The sequence below is a fragment of the Oratosquilla oratoria genome, chromosome 36 (assembly GCF_046742065.1).
Source record: "Oratosquilla oratoria isolate Oo_2021 chromosome 36, ASM4674206v1, whole genome shotgun sequence".
Lineage (NCBI taxonomy): Eukaryota > Metazoa > Arthropoda > Malacostraca > Stomatopoda > Squillidae > Oratosquilla > Oratosquilla oratoria.
The window spans coordinates 57,501-65,000 of NC_134812.1; the positions used below are offsets into that span (position 1 = coordinate 57,501).

The 7,500-nt window shown below is 40.7% G+C and overlaps 6 non-coding genes across 6 annotated transcripts; 4 read left to right on the forward strand and 2 right to left on the reverse strand.

Moving 5' to 3' along the window:
- Positions 1-1,355: 1,355 nt before the first annotated feature.
- Positions 1,356-1,427, forward strand: TRNAA-UGC (transfer RNA alanine (anticodon UGC)). Its single transcript has one exon. It is a non-coding gene; the product is annotated as a tRNA-Ala (tRNA).
- Positions 1,428-1,436: 9 nt separating this feature from the next.
- On the forward strand, positions 1,437-1,509 carry TRNAA-AGC (transfer RNA alanine (anticodon AGC)). Its single transcript has one exon. It is a non-coding gene; the product is annotated as a tRNA-Ala (tRNA).
- Positions 1,510-3,163: 1,654 nt separating this feature from the next.
- Positions 3,164-3,235, forward strand: TRNAA-UGC (transfer RNA alanine (anticodon UGC)). Its single transcript has one exon. It is a non-coding gene; the product is annotated as a tRNA-Ala (tRNA).
- A 15-nt stretch (positions 3,236-3,250) lies between these two features.
- On the forward strand, positions 3,251-3,323 carry TRNAA-AGC (transfer RNA alanine (anticodon AGC)). Its single transcript has one exon. It is a non-coding gene; the product is annotated as a tRNA-Ala (tRNA).
- Positions 3,324-6,373: 3,050 nt separating this feature from the next.
- TRNAA-AGC (transfer RNA alanine (anticodon AGC)) lies at positions 6,374-6,446 on the reverse strand. Its single transcript has one exon. It is a non-coding gene; the product is annotated as a tRNA-Ala (tRNA).
- A 15-nt stretch (positions 6,447-6,461) lies between these two features.
- Positions 6,462-6,533, reverse strand: TRNAA-UGC (transfer RNA alanine (anticodon UGC)). The gene has a single exon. It is a non-coding gene; the product is annotated as a tRNA-Ala (tRNA).
- Positions 6,534-7,500: the final 967 nt, after the last annotated feature.

Consider the following 7,500-nt stretch of genomic DNA (forward strand, 5'->3'; position numbering starts at 1 on the left):
CTAGCGACTGTGACCTGATGTCGCCCCACCATCTTAAGATAATTGACAATGGCCTTCCGCTCTCCAGGGGGTAATTGGTCGCTACGCTTATTCAAACTGTCCTTGTTCCTTTGTATCATGTATATATTTTCTATGCATTCCTATCACTATGTACTTGTTGCACTGAAGATGTAATATACGAAAGCGCTCTGCTTCGTTAGTTTCTATTTTCCAAGTGGTCTACTTTGCATAAATATATATAAATATATATATATATATATATATATATATATATATATATATATATATATATATTATATACGAAAAAATCTGGAGTCCGGGGACCATAATGGTGGAAACGTAGAAAACACCAGACTCAGAAGTAGGTAGTTTATTCCCGATGTTTCGAGTCCTGTCCGGGACTCGTCCTCAGGGGATACAATTTGATACAGAAATCTGTATCCCATTGTATCCCCTGAGGACGAGATAGAGGGGTAGATAGAGGGGTAGATGATGAGGATTTCGTTTTTATGAGTTGGCTGTTTTGTAAACAACTGTTCGCTCTCAGCGTTATGTTTTTAAACATGGGCTTGGGGACTCGGTTTTATTACTTTATGTTTACTGATGTATACAATATGTAAACTAAGTCGGTGTGCAGTGAATACGAGATTGCTTGAGTAAGCAGTATTGCATGCGGATCTGTAACGGTGGATCTGATTGGCGAAAGGGTAGAGGAGGAGAAGACTCAATTGGTACACGATTGTAAGATCACGCCCTTATGGGAGGCTCTTAAATCTAAAATTAAAGATCATTGGACTAAAGAAATCATGACGTCACTGCAGAGCTGATCTAGGATCCAAATTAAGTGTTCATGACGGGATGCCTTGCCAGCACGCTGTGTAAGAAGTAACTGAAGAAATATATAACAGAAATCTACACTTTAATTCTCCTAGACAGAAAATATGGTGAAGTGAAAGAAATAAAACTAGAAATGAAATTATTACAACAGTCTAAAACATGACAAAGTAGAATTATTGATGCAACAGGGCCTAGCAACCAAAATATGTGATGTGCTATATTCATAAGTGAGGATAGCAAGGGCGACAAGAGCTGACAGGACTAGCAGTTTAGAAAGCTGGGTGAAAGTTGAAAGTGACAGTGGAAAATTTTAGAAGAAGAAAGTGAAGAGAGGAGGTGAAAGTGACGACATATAAGGGTGGCAACACCTTACAAATGTTTGTGTGACTTTTTTAATCGTTGTTATTCAAACAGACAACAAAGAAGAAAGAAAAGGAACAGACAAACAAAGAAACAGACGAAGAAATAAGGAAAAGAGGGGAATACAATGTGAGGAAATAGGCCATTCATATGTCCACGGGGGTGTAGCTCAGTGGTAGAGCGTTCGCTTTGCATGTGAAAGGCCCCGGGTTCGATCCCCGGCACCTCCAATCGTGGTTGGGGCTGTAGCTCAAGTGGTAGAGCGCTCGCTTAGCATGTGAGAGGTACGGGGATCGATACCCCGCAGCTCCAGGCGTGGCTTTTGTGCGTGTTTGTTCGATCTCCTGCACCTTCTAGCGTCGTTGGGGCTGTAGATCAAGTGGTAGGGCGCTCGCTTAGCATGTGAGAGGTACGGGGATCTATACTTCGCAGCTCCAGTTGTGTTCTGTGTTCGAGGCCCCGTTGTCTTTTATTAAGAATTAGATGTAAATAATCTAGGAGTTGTTTACATAATTATATCCAAACAAGATGGTATAATTCTATATATTACAATTTAGTTATCATCATTTATCAAATTAGAAGTTATCAGAATTATATCTAAATCAAATGAGAATTAAAGTAGTATCACTTATCAAAATAGGATTGTCAAGGTAGAAAATATCAAGGTAGAATAATCTACCTTCTGGTGAGCTATAAACAGAAGATCTGTAGGTCTGGCGAAAGGGTTAAGTGAGGAACTCATCCACGTCGTGGCTAAGCGTCTTGTTGCGTAGGTCGTTTACTAACTAGAACCACTAGATGGTATATGAAGCACTTAATTACCTCATTGAAATCTCTTAGTTGAGTGTGTGTATGGATTGTATACAAACACGGACATAAGTCACGCCTGGGAAAGCAGAATGAGTTTTCCCGCCAAATTATGTTACGTTTCTGAGCCTGGCGTCATCTAACAATACGTAATGAGGAGCGCCCCAACAGACGCGTATCGCGTAATGAAATTCCGGTAATGTTTTGAACAAGTATGAATGGAAATTACCTTATGTAAGAGAATCGTAGATTAGGCTCGTAGATATAGATAGACAAATGAGGTAGATAGAGGGGTAGATGGTGAGGATTTTGTTTTTATGATTAGGCTGTTTTGTAAACAACAGTTTGTTCTCAGCGTTATGTTTTTAAACAGGGGCTTGGGGATTCGGCTTTATTACTTTATGTTTACTGATGTATACAATATATAAACTAAGTGTGCAGTGAATTTGAGATTGCTTGAGTAAGCAGTATTGCATGCGGAGCTGTAACGGTGAATCTGATTGGTGAAAGGGTAGAGGAGGAGAAAACTCAATTGGTTCACGATTGTAAGAACACGCCCTTATGGGAGGTTTTTAAATCTAAAATTAAAGATCATTGAACTAAAGAAATCATGACGTCACTGCAGGACTGATCTAGGACCCAAATTAAGTGTTCATGACGGGATGCCTTGCCAGCACGCTGTGTAAGAAGTAACTGGAGAAATATATAACAGAAGTCTACACTTTAATTCTCCTAGACAGAAAATATGGTGAAGTGAAAGAAATAAAAATAGAAATGAAAATATTACAACCAACAGTGTAAAACTTGACAAAGTAGAATGATTGGTGCAACGGCATACCAACCAAAATATGTGATGTACTATATTCATAAGTGAGGAAAGCAAGGACGACAAGAGCCGACAGGACTAGCAGTTTAGAAAGCTGGGTGAGAGTTGAAAGTGACGGTGGAAAAATTTAGAAGAAGAAATTGAAGAAAGGAGGTGAAGGTGACGGCATAGAGGGGCGGCAACACGTTACATATGTTTGTGTGACCTTCTTAGTAATTTTTGTTCAAACAGACAACAAATGAGAAAGAAAAGGAACAGAAAAAAAAACCAGACGAAGAAATAAGGAAAAGAGGGGGAATACAACGTGAGAAAATAGACCCTTCATATGGCCACGGGGGTGTAGCTCAGTGGTAGAGCGTTCGCTTTGCATGTGAAAGGCCCCGGGTTCGATCCCCGGCACCTCCAGTGTCCGCCTTCGTTGGGGCTGTAGCTCAAGTGGTAGAGCGCTCGCTTAGCATGTGAGAGGTACGGGGATCGATACCCCGCAGCTCCAGGTGTGGCTTTTGTGCGTGTTTGTTCGATCTCCTGCACCTTCAAGCGTCGTTGGGGCTATAGATACGGGGATATGTACCCCGTAGAGAAAAAGAGAGAGAAAGAGAGAGAAAGAGAAAGAAAGAAAGAAAGAGAGAGAGAGAGAGAGAGAGAGATAGATAGAGAGAGAGATAGAGATAGAGGGTGTTATGATGTTCCTCTTGAACATCTTGAACATCCAACATCTTCCCCTGATCCTTTTATAACTTTTGATGATGGGAGCAGACTGGAATCGTGGATATGAAGTCCCGGGTTCAAGGCTCCGCAAATGCTGTGTTTGATTATTTGAAAAGCCATCACTGCAACTAGTGATTTGTATTATGATATATATATATATATATATATATATATATATATATATATATATTATATATATATATTATATATATATATATATATATATATATATATATATATATATATATATATATATATATGTCATGACCCACTTATGGGCCAGGCTGGTCGCGACACGGAAAAAAGTTAGGGCCGTGTGCATTTCGGACGAGTGGCAGAGAGTTCGGGCAGGATAACCACACTATTCATTAAAGTTAAATATTATTACACGAATAAAGATAACACATAAAAGATAAATGAACATATAATTATAAAATATATCAGTATATATGACATGAAATAAATTGTTATATTAATTACCTAGTAGTTGAGTGTGCTTTTGTACGAAGCACGTAAGAACACGTGGGCGAAACAAAGTCTTGAGTCTTGATACCGGTTGCTTGATGTCGCACTAATGGTTTCAGGTAGTTTGAGGTGAAGGTTATATACGGTAACTTCTGGTAGGGGAAGCTTCTGGTAGTACTTCTGGTAGGTGAAGCTTCTGGTAGTCGGGAAAACGTTAGATATTGGCTGATGTTTCGTAATAGAGAAAATAACAGTGTCGAGTCGCACGTAGTCCAGCAGCAGTCTGGAGATATATAAAAAACAAAACAAAACAAAAACACGAAGGCTTGGCACTTCGCGTGGGGATGGTGCAATAGTTGGTGTCCAAAGGATTTGATTAGAGGAGTTATCGTAATAGACGAATGTAGAACAATTTTTACGTATATTCAGATGGGCCCTGGGCGTCTGCTTCTTTTCTTAACTTCTTTGTTCTTGTCGCGTTCCGGATCTCTGTTTCTCTTTTCTTTGCCTTACTGTGTCTCTGTTGGGTCACTCTCTGCCTCGCCTTATATATACCCCGGGAATGGGAGCTTACGTTTCTTGGGATGACAAAACGTAAGTAAAGGAGTAGTTTGAGTATCTTCAGCCAATGGGAAAGCAGAATGAGTCTTCCCGCCAAATTATGTTACATTTCTGGGCCTGGCGTCATTTATAAATAAGTAATGAGGAGCACCCCAATAGACGGGCATTGCGTAATGCTTAACATTTTAAAAAATGCACATTAATTATTATGATACACAATATGAAATATTACACATCGTATTCATGGAAGGCGTGCCTAAAAATTCAAATGGGAAACTTTATTCACACAAAGGAGTGACACAGCTTAACCACAGGATTTTATTCATGCTAAGGACCTGACAATATATATATATATATATAATATATATATATATATATATACATGTATATATATGAAAAATTTGCTAGTGAACAGCGACATCAATCAGACAATCTCCTTGACAGTGGCGCACGGGATTCGAACCCGATGCACTTGGAACTAAACTTAATCCGCTCGACCAACGACGGTATAAAACCTTGAGAACTCATAGTCTATCTGACTATCGAGATTGGGGAGGGCGCTCACTGCACCCCATCACCCCCGTTGGTCGAGCGGATTAAGGCGGGGTGTCTTGGAAGTTTAGTTCCAAGTGCAGCGGGTTCGAATCCCGTGCGCCACTGTCAAGGAGATTGTCTGATTGATGTCGCTGTTCACTAGCGAATTTCTCATATAGTTAAGTTGGCGATAGCGTGAAAGGGATTCGTTCCGGTCCTTACCCCTCCCACGTGTGCGGTTGGCCTTTGGGGTGAAACGGGGGTGATGGGGTGCAGTGAGCGCCCTCCCCAATCTCGATAGTCAGATAGACTATGAGTTCTCAAGGTTTTATACCGTCGTTGGTCGAGCGGATTAAGGCGGGGTGTCTTGGAAGTCTAGTTCCAAGTGCAGCGGGTTCGAATCCCGTGCGCCACTGTCAAGGAGATTGTCTGATTGATGTCGCTGTTCACTAGCGAATTTCTCATATAGTTAAGTTGGCGATAGCGTGAAAGGGATTCGTTCCGGTCCTTACCCCTCCCACGTGTGCGGTTGGCCTTTGGGGTGAAACGGGGGTGATGGGGTGCAGTGAGCGCCCTCCCCAATCTCGATAGTCAGATAGACTATGAGTTCTCAAGGTTTTATACCGTCGTTGGTTCCAAGTGCATCGGGTTCGAATCCCGTGCGCCACTGTCAAGGAGATTGTCTGATATATATATGTATATATCTATACATACATACAACACATACACACATATATATACATACATATATTCATATAGTGTGTTCACGATACACACAAACTTTGGGTGCCAGCCACAGTTGTCCTCGCCCGACACTAGGTTTAACACTAAACTCCTACAAGGTAAAGATATCATGGAATCATAATTTGTATAACTTTCTATTTTTTTTTTGCATACAATAGCAAACATCTATCAACAACCATTTTTGAGTTCAACAACTCTAGCTATATGCGCGAATTTGAATTTAAAATTTCAAGGATTTTGTAGGACAAAGATTCTCATACCAAGTGAAAAACCCCCAGTAATTATAGATATACTAGGTGTCGAACGAGTACACAGCTCCTTATCTGCGACCCTTTTCCTAGTTAAAGTCACCTAGTTATCTATGTGACCTTAATTTGATATTTCTAAGGCAATTCAATGCCTATGCTTCAACTTTGAGGCATATGAAGGTCATAGGTAAAAAAAAAAAAAAAAAACATTAAAAAAGAAACTAATCGACCAAAAACAATACCACACCCGAATTTTGCACGGGGTAACAAAAGCCACCACGCCTGGAGCTGCGGGGTATCGATCCCCGTACCTCTCACATGCTAAGCGAGCGCTCTACCACTTGAGCTACAGCCCCAATGAAGGCGGACACTGGAGGTGCCGGGGATCGAACCCGGGGCCTTTCACATGCAAAGCGAACGCTCTACCACTGAGCTACACCCCCTGACGGAGTCAAGCGAGTCTCTCTGGAAAGATTTCTGTGTGTGTGTATGTGTTTGTGTTCCCTTACTTAATTGTATTTACTTTATCACTGTATACAAGAAAGGAATTACGTTCGTGAAGTCCTGTCTCTTACTCTCCAATTATCATAGCTCAATCTAAAACACATGCATGGTTCAATTTTTTTTACGTTCCAAGCTATTCCAGGAATGTATGCATTTATATGGAAGACTTAAAGTGTCTCACATAATTCAGTCAATTATTCTCCAATGATCGTATCTGGTTTTTAAATTAATCTATGGGTCTAGGTTGGGGTGTATCATCTAAGCTATTCCAAGACTTTGTACACCTCTGTGGATATGGCTTAGAATTAAAGTGCATTGTGGTTGATAAAAATGTATCGCTATTCACTGAGACCCATTCAGTGTTGTACACACACACACACACACACACACACACACACACACACACACACACACACACACACACACACACACACACACACACACACACACACACACACACACACACACACACACACACACACACACACACACACACACACACACACACACACACACACACACACACATATGTATATATATATATATATTTTTCTATAGACATCTAGACATTTCAGCCAAAGTGCAAAATGAGAGGCAGGCGGCACAGGCGACGCCGCAGGGCAAAGGCAAACTTCCTGTTGCTGAACTGAAGTACAGTTTGGAACTTTTCTCTCACTTGAAATGCTGAGGTAATACATCTAGAATCATTTCAAACGAGAGAGAAGTTCAAATTGCATTTCAGTACAAGAACAGGAAGTTTATCTTTGCTCTGCGCTGCGTCCCCTGAGTCTCAGATTGCACTTAGACTTAAACTATTTTTTCTATTACCCCGTGATACTATCCTGTTCCAAATCAGGAGATTTTCTCTGTTAAGTTGTTTCGCCCCTTTGATTGACCTGAACGCCA